Below are 14,174 nucleotides of genomic sequence, written 5' to 3'. Positions count from 1 at the left end.
AACCTTCTTCCATGGTTGGATGCCCATCCGGAGCTGTCGTGGAAAGCTCTCTCCGACGCATATTATGAAGAATACCAGGTGCATCGAAGCGTTGAATCTTTACGAGGGAAAAAGTACCATATTCTGCGGAAGCAGAGTGGCACTGGCGCCAAAGCTTCCCAAAAGCCAGGCAAACCAAAGCGAGCCGTTCCCGTACGACGCTCGGTGGCCGATAGCGCTTCACAGTCGAGTCTTTCAGCCAAGACCCCTGCCCAAAGGAACATCGACAAATGGTTCCAAACGATTCTCGCGGTCGACCCTAACCAGCCTGATGACAGCAAAAGGCCAACTCAAACGAACCCAATTCCAGGTACGAAATACTTAATCGTCTCATATTACATGCTGATGCTTTGCCACAGACCGCTTGACGCCAGCACCGCTTCCGTGCCGGCCTAAAAGAACACGGTCGTCATCCTGGAGGTGGGACTATGTGCATCGTGTCTGTGCTGCTAGGAAGCTGAGATACCGGCGAACAGAGCATGCACTTTAGCAGCATTCATCGGCTGGATCGCTACATAGCTATGTCCAAGAAACAGTGGCCAACTACCCCTATACACTTGTCCAAGTAAATGTTACTACATCAAAGGCTAGGATCAGCAATGAAGCCTCCGCATGAGGAATATAAGCGTAGTTGTATATCGTTCCATGTATTCCGTAGAGGAAGTAGCAATCGCCCTTGTTAGGAATGACAACAATATAGAGGATGTCCCGAAGTCAAAGGACTCGAGCACGATGGTGGTGCCCTTGGAACAGGCCCGCCTACACATTTTCATCCTTGTCATGCAAAACCAGGAGGATTTCATCGGAGTGTTTTGTGGCCCGGTAAAGCACTGCGGACAGCATATAAGGATTTACGATACTATGAGTGTTCCCATGGGGAGACAGGACATGGTAGCAAGGGGGCTCTAGGAAAATGGAAATACGGCATTCTTGTTGGCTCAAGGTAATACGACTGCTTGGATTTGATAGGGTCGATGGTCGAAAGCAGGGTAATCTTTGGGGTGAAGCGTACAATTTGTTTTGAACTACACCCAAGTCAGGAGGAAATTAGTTAGACAGAGACCGTGGAATCACGAGCGCAGCTGACGATCATCAGCGGAACCGCAAATCATTTCCACCACTTAGTCTGGAAGACCCATGGAATCGCCTGCTCGGTGAGAGAATGCGGTGGTCATGAAGGATTCAGGCCCGGGCTACTGCCTCACTTGCTTTCTAGGTTGCTCGTGATTAAGCCCTACAGCCCAGAGAATTGGGGCAGAATCACGAGAGTTTCGACCTGTTCATGTATGGGGTATTGGAACAGACCAGCAGTGTACTAGAAAGATTCTCTCTCGCTACAGTCGTAATCAAGATGTGGAGGGTAATTGAGATAAAGTTTAGGGGCCGCCGGCCCACAACCTCAACCCATTTCCGGCAGCCAATCGGTTCCTCGGTTTTAGTGCAAAAACCGGAGATATTTTTACATAAGCTCATGAGATCTGTCCATGGTCGGATAGTTTCCACACGCTATCCGCTAGGGATATGGGACTGACGATTGAGGGGGTTGTGTCGGATTCAGAGAGTACAATCTCTACGGGAAAGCTTTATGCAGGACAGAAGTCAGAGCTTCTAGAACATTCGACAGACCTGATAGACAAGGAGCAACTTGCCACTTGACAGGAGAATTATTCTCCTGTGACAGGAACCAGGAAAACATAACCACGGATCGGGATTTAGGCTACCATTCTGTTGCCAAAATTCCGCCGATATTCCAAATACCTCACCTCCCTGGACCGTACCTCGGCCGTACCCTCTACGCAACAAAGTCCTTTTCCATCAGACACTGACGGCCGTCAAGTTTGGGCTTGTGGATCGGTCTGGACCTTTGCAAATCCTTCACTTCTTCTTCGGGCCATAAATAGAACCTCCTTGAACTAGTGTCCCGTGGGTCGTCGCTGGGATCTGCATCGCAGTACCGTACCTGCGTCTGTCTAAATTCGCGCATTGTGTTTGATTGGTCCGTCGGGCGCTATTTGTATCCAGAGTCTCATCAATGTGATAGTAGCGTTGCAATCTTGCGAGGGGGTGGCGATCACGCGAACCTAGCTCGTGGGCCTGGTTGCACATTTCACATGGTTGTCCTAGGCTCGGTTTCCTATGGAAACTTTCCAATAAGCTCTGGACTTTGTTTATGCCCTCCAAAGAAGGACAATCCTCATCCTGAGCTTGAGAGTATGTCATTATCTGTGCGGTAAGGGAGTAGAGATTCTGGTAAAAGCAACATTAGCTGGCTGCGAGTAGTCAGGAAACAAACAACATTCAGCGGCGCGGGGCCAAGGATGAAAAGGATTGATTCGAGCGAGGCCAAAGGATCCTCCAGCCAACCGCAGGTACAGTCCAGCGTTTCTGTCAGCCAGAAAAGTTCCAACCTATTATTTTGGCATCTGTTGAAGCACTTCAACCCTCATGAAAGAGACGGTGACCGTGGCTAAACGGGCAGATGTAGGGTGCCACCGCTTGAGCGATTTAATTGCAAACTCAACAATATGTAGGGATCACATTTTTGCGGCGTTGCTTTCTTTCAACAGTGGATGAAAGCGGTTCACCATACTCAACGCAAGATTGAGAAAAATGATCCCAGGTCGAAACATGAATCTGCGGGCCACAAGGTGTCCAGACACCGTTTCAACGTCGTTCGACTTGCTTCAACGCCAACCAAAGGACAGTGATCTCTCTACCCTCGGCGCAATGGTTCCATGGTAGAGACTTGACCGAAAAAGTTATAAAAGGGGCCGGATTCCCAGCCCAAAAAACTCAGGACTTCGGTCCTCACACTTTGATCCTCACACTTTGATGCATCGTAGTGTCCCTCTCTTGCCTGCGGGCTCGAGAGTTTCCGTGACCACGGCTGTCGCTGCCACGAGCCCAGCGATGTAAGACTGTGCTCCCTCGCTGCCATGAGCCCCGCGAGCGTAAAAAGGTGCTTCGCAGGATAGGTCTGCGTGAACAACAATCCTCGCAGGGAGGTGCTGCGTCAACAAGACTACCTCGCAGGATAGGTCTGCGTTAACAACAATCCTCGCAGGGGGTGCTGCGAAAACAAGACTACCTCGCAGGATAGGTCTGCGTTAACAACAATCCTCGCAGGGGGTGCTGCGAAAACAAGACTACCTCGCAGGATAGGTCTGCGTCAACAATAATCCTCGCAGGGAGGTGCTGCGAAAACAAGACTACCTCGCAGGATAGGTCTGCGTGAACAATAATCCTCGCAGGGGGGTGCTGCGAAAACAAGACTACCTTGCAGGATAGGTCTGCGTGAACAATAATCCTCGCAGGGGGTGCTGCGAAAACAAGACTACCTCGCAGGATAGGTCTGCGTGAACAATAATCCTCGCAGGGGGTGCTGCGAAAACAAGACTACCCCGCAGGATAGGTCTGCGTGAACAATAATCCTCGCAGGGAGGTGCTGCGTCAACAAGACTACCTCGCAGGGGGGCGCTGTGATGACAAGTGAGACCCGCAGGAGACCGCTGCGTTAACAAGTTCTCTGCAGGAGACCGCTGCGTTAACAAGTTCTCTGCAGGAGACCGCTGCGTTAACAAGTTCTCTGCAGGAGACCGCTGCATTACCAAGTTCTCTGCAGGAGACCGCTGCATTACCAAGTTCTCTGCAGGAGACCGCTGCATTACCAAGTTCTCCGCAGCCTAGGTCCTGTGTCAACAAAGCGCCTCGCAGGGACATCTGCGACACCAAGAGTCTCCGCAGGATGGGCTCTGCGTCAACAAGTGTGCTTCGCAGGATGGGCTCTGCGTCAACAAGTGTGCCTCGCAGGATGGGCTCTGCGTGATCAAGTGTGCTTCGCAGGATGGGCTCTGCGTCAACAAGTGTGCCTCGCAGGATGGGCTCTGCGTGATCAAGTGTGCTTCGCAGGATGGGCTCTGCGTGATCAAGTGTGCCTCGCAGGATGGGCTCTGCGTGATCAAGTGTGCTTCGCAGGATGGGCTCTGCGTCAACAAGTGTGCCTCGCAGGATGGGCTCTGCGTGATCAAGTGTGCTTCGCAGGATGGGCTCTGCGTGATCAAGTGTGCTTCGCAGGATGGGCTCTGCGTCAACAAGTGTGCCTCGCAGGATGGGCTCTGCGTGATCAAGTGTGCTTCGCAGGATGGGCTCTGCGTGATCAAGTGTGCTTCGCAGGATGGGCTCTGCGTGATCAAGTGTGCCTCGCAGGATGGGCTCTGCGTGATCAAGTGTGCTTCGCAGGATGGGCTCTGCGTGATCAAGTGTGCTTCGCAGGATGGGCTCTGCGTGATCAAGTGTGCTTCGCAGGATGGGCTCTGCGTCAACAAGTGTGCCTCGCAGGATGGGCTCTGCGTGATCAAGTACTCCAGACCTTCCGTGACCACGGCTGTCGCTGCCACGAGCCCAGCGATGTAAGATTTGCGCTCCCTCACAGCCAATGAGCCCTGTGTATGTAAAAATGTGCTCCCTCACAGCCAATGAGCCCTGTGTATGTAAAAATGTGCTCCCTCACAGCCAATGAGCCCTGTGTATGTAAAAATGTGCTCCCTCACAGCCAATGAGCCCTGTGTATGTAAAAATGTGCTCCCTCACAGCCAATGAGCCCTGTGTATGTAAAAATGTGCTCCCTCACAGCCAATGAGCCCTGTGTATGTAAAAATGTGCTCCCTCACAGCCAATGAGCCCTGTGTATGTAAAAATGTGCTCCCTCGTTGCCATGAGCCCCGCGAGTGTAAAAATGTGCTCCCTCGCTGCCCTGAGCCCCGCGAGTGTAAGAGTGTGCTCCCTCGTTGCCATGAGCCCCGCGAGTGTAAAAATGTGCTCCCTCACAGCCAATGAGCCCTGTGTATGTAAAAATGTGCTCCCTCGCTGCCCTGAGCCCCGCGAGTGTAAGAGTGTGCTCCCTCGCTGCCCTGAGCCCCGCGAGTGTAAGAGTGTGCTCCCTCGTTGCCATGAGCCCCGCGAGTGTAAAAATGTGCTCCCTCACAGCCAATGAGCCCTGTGTATGTAAAAATGTGCTCCCTCGCTGCCCTGAGCCCCGCGAGTGTAAGAGTGTGCTCCCTCGTTGCCATGAGCCCCGCGAGTGTAAAAATGTGCTCCCTCGCTGCCCTGAGCCCCGCGAGTGTAAGAGTGTGCTCCCTCGCTGCCCTGAGCCCCGCGAGTGTAAAAATGTTCTTCGCAGGACGAGCTCTGCGTCAACAAACGTGCTTTGCAGGGGATTGCTGCGTTAACAAGCCCTCTAGCAATGTGCAGGCACCTCTTCGTGGTGTTAGAGACCAGTATTCGATATTCAACAGTATTCGAAGAAGCAAAGACCTGCCCAACCTCCTCATAGTCTGTTTCTTTTTCCGAAGGATCATCATTGGATAGATAGAATGAGCCCTAGATAGATCGTCCCAAATTCACTGGCCAAAATTATACATAACAACAAGAGTGTCATTTTTATCAAAGGGGAGGTTCCCAAATGTTCTGCACTGATGGTTTGCGGTCCGACAGCCCTTTCGCGTAGTGAAATTGACACCCTTCATTCAGGCGTAGGCAAACATGTTGGTGAGAATTGGTGAGAGTGTTGATGTGTTGGTGTTTTGATGTGTTGAGAGTTGAGAGTTGATGTGTTGATATGTTGATGTGTTGATGTGTTGATGTGTTGATGTGTTGATGTGTTGATGTGTTGATGTGTTGATGTTTTGATGTGTTGATGTTTTGACGTTTGATGTTTGATGTTTGATGTTTGATGTTTGATGTGTTGGTGTTTTGATGTGTTGAGAGTTGAGAGTTGAGAGTTGATGTGTTGATGTGTTGATGTGTTGATGTGTTGATGTGTTGATGTGTTGATGTGTTGATGTGTTGATGTGTTTGTTGAGTATCACGGTGGTCAAAGCTTGTGTGGCAAGACTAGCGATGTACATTTAAATAGGGGACTGATACAGACACCCCCCTTTGGATGCTAACACCCCCCTGCCTGGACCCTCAGGCATCAACTTTTTTTCTGCCGGCAGTATTTCCTGCTGGCACCATCGATTCGAGGTACTTCCATTTACTATACAGCCCCCTAGCAAAATTAAGTCACCTTCGTACTGTACAATCGACCATGTCAACTGCATGGCACTAGTCCCGAATAGGAAATAGATGCTGTTTTCGAAAACTCTGTAGAAATGAAGGAATCCAGCTATTCTGGGTCAAATTTCTTGATAAATTGCATGAGAATTGTGAAGAAATTGAGTAATTTGCATTGTATCAGTCATTTATGGAGCTCCCCGACGCTTCCTGAGGCGGTCGGGCCAGGAATCCTCGCGCTGGGCCGTATATGAAGCTATTCCTATGCTCGGCGAAGCAGGATTGCTCGCTGGCGATGCCGTATGAGCTTCCTGGGCCGTGCATGAAGCTATTCCCACCCTGTTATCTCCCTGCGATGCCTGTTGTGTCCCTCCACGTCCTCTGCCACGTCCTCGGCCGCGTCCACGGCCCCGTCGGCCTTCCTGAGATAGCATGAGCTCGAAGCCGGAGGGGTCTCGCTGGGTGGAGGTGTCTTCGGTGCTTGCTTGGGTGCTTGCTTGGGTGCTTCCGCCGCCGCCGATGAAGTTCCTAGCGCCTCGGGGGCGCCCTCGCCGGCGCACTTGGAGAGGATCCTGGAGTAGAAGTAGTGGGTTAATAGGAGGTGCAAATACACTGTATAAATGCCAGTGTTGATGAAATAACTCAGGCTCAAAGCTCTTCTCCTCTTCTTCGTACTGCATGATAAGATGAATGCATGGAAACCCTGCCGTATTCAGCGAATTACAGCGACAAAATGGAGGAATTGGCGGCTTCTCATCGCTTGCTGGGAGATAGCGCTTGTAGACGTCTTTGGTATGCTCTATCGCCTTAGCCGAAATTCGTCCAACAACTAGCCGAAATAGCTGCTTCCAGCGGGTATCGGTAGACCTCCTGATCTTATCATTCTCGATCGTATCGGTGACCTTCTTGAATTGAAGCTTTACAGCATTCTCAAAGGTGCGGAGAACAACCAGTAGATCATTTGTTGAGACTTGAAGGTCCTGCTTAAGCAGCCAGTGAGCTCCTTCGGTCCGAGATGTCGAGATTTCGTTAAGATGAAGGTATTCGGACGTGTATTCATGAAGGAAATACTCGGGGCAGTCGTCTAGCCATTCACTCCGTAGGTAATCGAGTAAAGGCGCAAAAATTGGCTCTTTGTAGCATTCTTGAAGCTGTTTCCATCTCTCCTGTCTCTCTTCCGTAGTGATTGCGTAGACAATACGTATCCACCGCTTCAGCATCATCTTCCACGCTTTATCGACCATTTCTCGAAGCTCTCGGTCTCTATCTGCCTTCGTCCGATCGTGTGAAGAAGCCGAGGAAGGATTCAGTAGATCTTCAGCCTCCTGCCGAGCTTTTGCGAGCTGCTCAGCGAGAATCGGACGAGCTTTCTTCATGATATTCATGTTGATATGCCAGAGACAAATCATATGTTTTGTATCAGGAAAAATGAGCTTGATAGCCTTCATTAGCGCTTCTTCTTTATCGGTTAGGATCGTCCGAGGTAGATCGAGGGTAAGGGACTCGAATGCTTCCGCAAGACAGCTGAGTATCACTTCGTAGCTATCCTGCTTCTCATCCTTCATGAAGGCGAAGCCGACGTAAAAGCTTGATCCAGTAGCAGCAAAGCCAATGATATCGAGCAAGGGAAGGCCGTATCTATTAGTTTTGTATGTAGAATCCATTGAAATAACCCATGAATTGGTCCTAAGCATCGCAATACTCGATTTATGCATACAAAATAAGGCAGTGACGTGATTCTCATCATCTACCTCATGCTTAAAGATCCATTCGCCATCGCGCGGAAGCTCTATCAAGAGAGCTTGAAGCGGCGTACGGCCAGCAAGGAATTCAATATGAAGCTTCCTCCGAAGGTTGTAGACGTCTCGGGCCGTAAGACATGAAGCCTGATCCTCCTTTCGAATGCTAGTGAGGATATGACGCGTAGAAACGCCCTGCGCAAGCTGCTTCTCAATTTCAGGCGCTTTTTTAGAGAGCTCATGTTGCCGGTGAGCGATATGAGTAGACGTAGGCGAGGGTTCATGATTATGGTGCTGGTTCTCCACGGTAAGCTTCCATTGGCTTTCTTGAAGCCGTAGAGATATCCCAAAAGGGCAATCAATTGCTATTGAAGTAGTCTGTCGCTTTCGCTCAGGGCCATCATCAGGCCGCGCTCGAAGAGTACGACCTCGATCACAGCATAGACGGACTGTCTTTTTCACCCCCTTCTTGGTGAGCTTTGAGCGGAGTATAGAGACTGCATATCCATGCTGGCGGGCGAAAGCATTGATCGCGGCGATTCCTTGCTCAGGCGTATCGTACTGCGGATCGAGAGGGGGTAGCGGGAAGGTATGGAGGCTTGGTATCGGCGGCGAGGGCTCGGGAATAGCGTCATGGAGGCTTGGCGGCGCGTCAAAAAGGCTTGGCAGCGTCGGCGGGGACTCGGGAATAGCTTCAGGCTCAGGATCAGACGGCGAGCTGAGATGTAAGGAAGCCATCGTAAAATGCGCGAGAAATGGGTGTCAAAACATGCGAGATTTGGAGATGTAAACATCAATTATTTTCCTTCAGTACGAAGCTACTGGGGTGACTTATTTTTACTAGGGGTTTACATAGTAATCGTAGGTACCTATTGTGTAGCATTACTTGACGATTGATGCTGCTAGAGAATATAGTGCGGCGGCACGAAAGCGGCGAGAAAGGCGGTGAGTAAATTCAGGCAGGGGGGTGTTAGCATCCAAAGGGGGGTGTCTGTATCAGTCCCCTTTAAATAGAGGGGTTTCCCACTTTTGATAGTAACCCTAACAAGAATATTACAACTACCTATCTCAACAGTGTTGATGTGTTGATGTGTTGATGCGCGTTGATGTTTGATGTTGATGATTGATGTTGATGTTTGATGTTGATGTTTGATGTTGATGTTTGATGTTTGATGTTTGATGTTTGATGTTTGATGTTTGATGTTTGATGTTTGATGTTGATGTGTTGAGAGTTGAGAGTTGATGTGTTGATGCGCGTTGATGTTTGATGTTGATGGTTGATGTTGATGTTTGATGTTGATGTTTGATGTTGATGTTTGATGTTGATGTTTGATGTTGATGTGGTGAATGGTCGGGCGGTGAAGGGAGCGCTGGTCACCGTCTCACAGAGGCAACGCGGTCTCTTGCCATGTCCCCTACATCATAGAAATTTCAATTCCTTTTTTTTTTTGATTCTGCAAAGCAATTTTGATCCCTGTTGGTCACGTCTTGACTACGGCCTCCAACTCAATTGAGATGATCCAATTCAAGAATTGTGCAACTCTGATCACGCAATATACTGTACACTCAAGATCAGAAATACGAAGTGTAGACCCATGCGATGTGTCTAGAAAATCTGATCATGGGTTCAATTCAAGATGCTTATGTGATAGGCTCAGTTTCTTGCGTCGCCAAAGAAATTGCTTGAGATGACTATTGCTAGTCACTCGAACCTATTCTACACTAGAATGCCTACATCATAGAGCGATTGCGAGAGTGAGAGTTTCTTTCTCTCGAGGTTAACATGTCATTGGTAGCTTTGGCTCTGGAATATCTGATCCGCTCCTTCTACATGTAGGAGCCGTCGCAACTCTGTGAATAATATCCCGCCAGTAAATTGAACCAGTCTTTCGTAGAAGTCCACTACAGCGACGAAGAAACGGTCGTTACCTTCTGTTACGCTTATTCCCCACTACATGCGATAAATCATGCTCCGCTGCTGATATAGCATGACTGAATTCCGATCGGGGCCCAACAAGCCATCTGGAATCAGAACCGGTAAAGGCACTCTCCACGATCAGCGCTCGGGACCTGGTGATATTTCTACAGGAGTGTTACGTGTGACCCTAGCAGGCATCCGCTCAAATCCTCCCCAAGCAAACGTAACATGAGCGCTTATTGGGGTAGATAATTCAGTTAGGCTGTACGGGACATTCAGAGGTCCTACAACCCGAGGGCTCTTGTGGTGCTGTTACAGACATCAAACCCACCTTCACGGTGAATTGCTCAACAGTGATATGCCAGATCTCGTCTTGGGCGCGGAGAAATACATCATAGATGGTCAAAGCACAGTGAGCTCAGAGACGTAGAGGAATCGGTGATTTGCTGGCAAGACGTGCTTGCGCCTCCAATTGCGATATGTTAGACGACGGCCTCAATGGACGAACGATACTGGATAACTTGACTGACCTCCAGCTGCTCTGACATTCAAGGTGTATGGGCTTTGCACGTAGTGCTCGGGCTTGGATAGAAAAACACAGGCTTAGGAATGAAATCACCAAGCTTCTATCTAACAGGGAAAAGCAAACAATCCTGATAGCATGCAGCTCCGTGTATGTCCGAGTGGTTCCCGCTCGCCCGTAGATGTCCAAAAGCTCAGCAACCCGGAGAGGAAGAGGAATCAAGATGACTCTATCAGACGTAGTTCTTGGGTCATGGGTCCTCTCAATCGTTTGGCCATCCTCGGTCTTGTCCATCGATTCGAAGCTGACATGGCTATTGTTAGTTGATTTGGCTAGAAATGACGGGATTTTTGCCTCACCTTCTCCATGCAAGCAGTCTCGACTAACAACCTCGCCAGTACGAAAATATGGCTCTAGCTAGACAAAGCATTGGCTGCGTTGGCTTCTCCCGGTTTCTTAGGGGTTTCAGGCTCAAAAGACGCTAGACGCCATCCAAGAACAACGATGGCCACCCACTGGACGTCGGGGAGCCAAGCCGCAAGTAGGCTATCCCCTGTGGGTGTTCGAATGCCGAGAGACAGACACTGCTATGAGCTCTGTTGGGTCTACATCAGGTAGGCATACCAACGCATGATCTGATGGACCAAATCGACTGGGAGATGGTTGAGGTAGCGACTCGTCGATGCCACCAGAAGTCATGTGGAAAAACAGAGCACACCATGGTATTGGTGTAGGGAAGGTCGAGTAGATAAGAGATTTGCTCGCTTGCATTCGAGTGATGGGATCTGAGGGTGTCTTCCTGTGGTGAGACCCGAGTCAGCAAGTGTTGATCCAGTTGGACATGGTGTTGTACTTTATGCCGTTCGTGAAGAATCCGAGTGTATGCTTGTCCGATGGTCAATTAGGATCGTCATCATACCAGCTTACCAACTAGACCACCGCCAATTCAGTTCGGCAATGCAGTCACCGATATGCCATGTTGACATGATGTTGAATCCAAGTTCGTCGCACTCTCTGGCTGTCGCTTCAGAAGCCGCGATGGATGAACCAACAAGTTCACAGGACGGCAAAGGTGCATGACGAACTCACGTGTGACAAGAAATTGTACAGTCGTATTGGGAAACTGCTGCTCGTAGGCGGCGAGAGGTTGAGGCACTCCACCGTTCAGTGTGAAGGCGGTGAGGAGGGGGAAGACGCGATGGCGCGTCGGCCCCTTGGTCTTGTCTGACTCGGCCGGAATAGGTAACTCGACACAAGACTTTCGCGGTTGGCGGTGGACTGCTCCTACAACGGCAAAGAGATCAGCAGTGTTTGTGTTTGAGGCACAGACTCGGCACATATTATCGGACCCGGCGCAGCAGAAGGAGCGATATTCCACATACCTCGTCGTGGACAACGAACGTCTTGAAGCTTATGCGTCCTGTTGTTGGCCCGCGCCTTTGATTTGCAGTATTTCACATAGGACATGCTGCATGGTTTGATGTGGCAGGGCCAGAAATGGTGTATAAGCCATGACTTTGCGCGGAGCACTGACGGCGCCGCTGGTTCGGACTCACATTAGGGCGCGGTCAACGGTTTCCTGTCCACCATTAGCTTGTCGATCGGCGAGACAATGCAGGACTCACATGTTCTGAAAGGAGACACGGGAAAGGGCTCCGTGGCTTTGCGCGTCGTGCATTGGATGGAATGCAAGGATCCGGTTGTTTCATATCGTCTCTGAAGTCAGTCCAGTCTCGGAAAGGGTCGCGCTGAAATCTACATACCTGTATAGGAATTCCCCTTTTGCGTCGATATATTCAGGGGCGGGACAGTGGTCCGCTGCTATGGTGGACAGATGTTCGCATACTTTGACCAGCTAACCCAAATCTCCTTTTTTGATCGGCTGGCATGGGGCTGATGGGAATCTCATTCTCATATGCACTTTCTAGCTTATCAGTCCACAACGTAATTACAGTATAGATGTCAGTACAGTGGAAATTCCAGTAGGTCAAAGGGAAGAACTTATCAGGTGCCTCGAACCGAAGGCCTGCTCGACTTTGCGCAGCAAGCGATAGAATTATAGAACAAATTGCTGGAGGGAGAAGACGTATTTATAGATTTCTTGGCTCCTGTCGCGTACGTGCTCTGCTAGGTAGCAAACGCTGGACACGATGCCTATCCTAAGTGAGGTCTGTTGCAACCTATGCCTTCGTTCTACCGCAACTATTTGCAGCCGAATTTTTGGTGTCATGTTAGATGCCCACCGACTAAAAATGCTAGGGTCATGTTGAGAATTAGTCAAAGTGAGTCGGTTAAGAAACGTTGGCTCACTGTTGAATCTACGGTCCTAATACTGAGGCAATGGAAGCTGTTCGTTCTTTGATTTCACCAAGAGCGCTTACATTTTCATCCAAGGAACATGAAAATTTTCTGGCCTTGCTTGAGTGTTGATTGTCTGAGCTGTGTGTGGTTCTGCCCGTCTAGGCTGCGGAAAGCGTCAGGCCGTGGTCGCGCGGGCACGTGTACTCAACCCGTCAACCCGTTGAAGCTTGGCCGTCCTTGTTGACGGGAGTCAACTTCTGAACTTGTGATCATGGTTGAGATAGATACCTGGTTTTTACAATTTTCTTTTTCGGTCCTCTAGATTTCACTCTGTTTGCGTTTGGATTTCCGAGCTCTCCAACGAATGTGGAAAATGCGTTTTGATTGAATATATATCTCCTGGACCGTTCATCACCGGAAGCCACTAATATGAGGCACATTCACCAACCATCAACACCACGAGATTGATCACCACCACCATCATTGAACGGACTGCTAACAGAGTGCTGAGATTGAAAAGCTGACTACGCTGATTAACTTTCATGGTGAAATGAGACTGAGATACCTAGCCACCGATGTCTTCTAGTCTATAAAAGCCTCCAAGAATTAGTGGACATGCTATTGCCCAGATACTCGTTCCCCTGCGATCAAGATGGATGCCCCTAACAGTACGCCAGACCAGGAAAAAGAAGGAGAACAACAGCCCACTGCATTGCCAATCGTTTCTGAAAAAAGAATTCGCAGGAGGCTTCTGATCATGTCCCACCACTGGTAAGTAAAGCGGCTCAGCTTCCATTGCTCTTGCTGACCGCCACAGCTCTCTCCCTCGCAACAGGAAGCAGACACAAGACATACCTTGGCGACAGAGCCCTTTCAACCTATTTTGAAGATGCTAACAGACCTCGAACGCGACGATCCCAAGTTCGCCTTTCCAGCAGTCGAATTGTCGGACTCTATCGACGCCTATGGGAGTCGTGCGTGTCCAAACACATCGATGGCCAGAAGCTAGAGCAGAGCAATCAGATATTGAAAGAGGCTAGCACACACCTGCTTAAAGCGAGGGACGGTCTTCAGCTTCGCCACGACAAGCAGCTGTCTCGGCTGCGCTTCTTCGAGCAGGCTCTGGAATCATCTCGGGGTCGACTGACTTGCGTACTGAACGACTGTAACCTCCCTCCCAGACTCAATCTACCATGGTTCTTGGACGACGCAAGAGGGTGAAGGATTGTATATTCTTCATTGTGCTATGTCTTACTTTCCCAGCTTGCATAGTACAACGAGTTGAAATTGGAAGGGAACTACCGCATGTAACAGAAGCTTAAAACCTTCTGAGTGATTACAGTAAGAAAAGCATAGAATATTTTTTGTGGAATGGATTTGCGAATGATCCCGCATGTTCTGGTACAATCTCAGTTGTAAATCATGATACGTGCGGGGTGACTTTGAATGGCTACTGATGTTTGACTAAAGACGTATGTGCACAAAGCCTTATGCTATCATTGTTTCGAGTGCCCTCACAGGCTACCACACAAGGCGAGAATAGACTGTCAGGAATATACATGAAGCATCCAGGTAAAATTGGAAATACTATCAGTGGGAT

Source organism: Penicillium canescens (genome assembly GCF_028828765.1).
Source record: "Penicillium canescens strain IBT 15451 chromosome Unknown utg000006l_segment0_segment0, whole genome shotgun sequence".
Classification (NCBI taxonomy): domain Eukaryota; kingdom Fungi; phylum Ascomycota; class Eurotiomycetes; order Eurotiales; family Aspergillaceae; genus Penicillium; species Penicillium canescens.
This window is presented reverse-complemented; position numbering follows the sequence as displayed.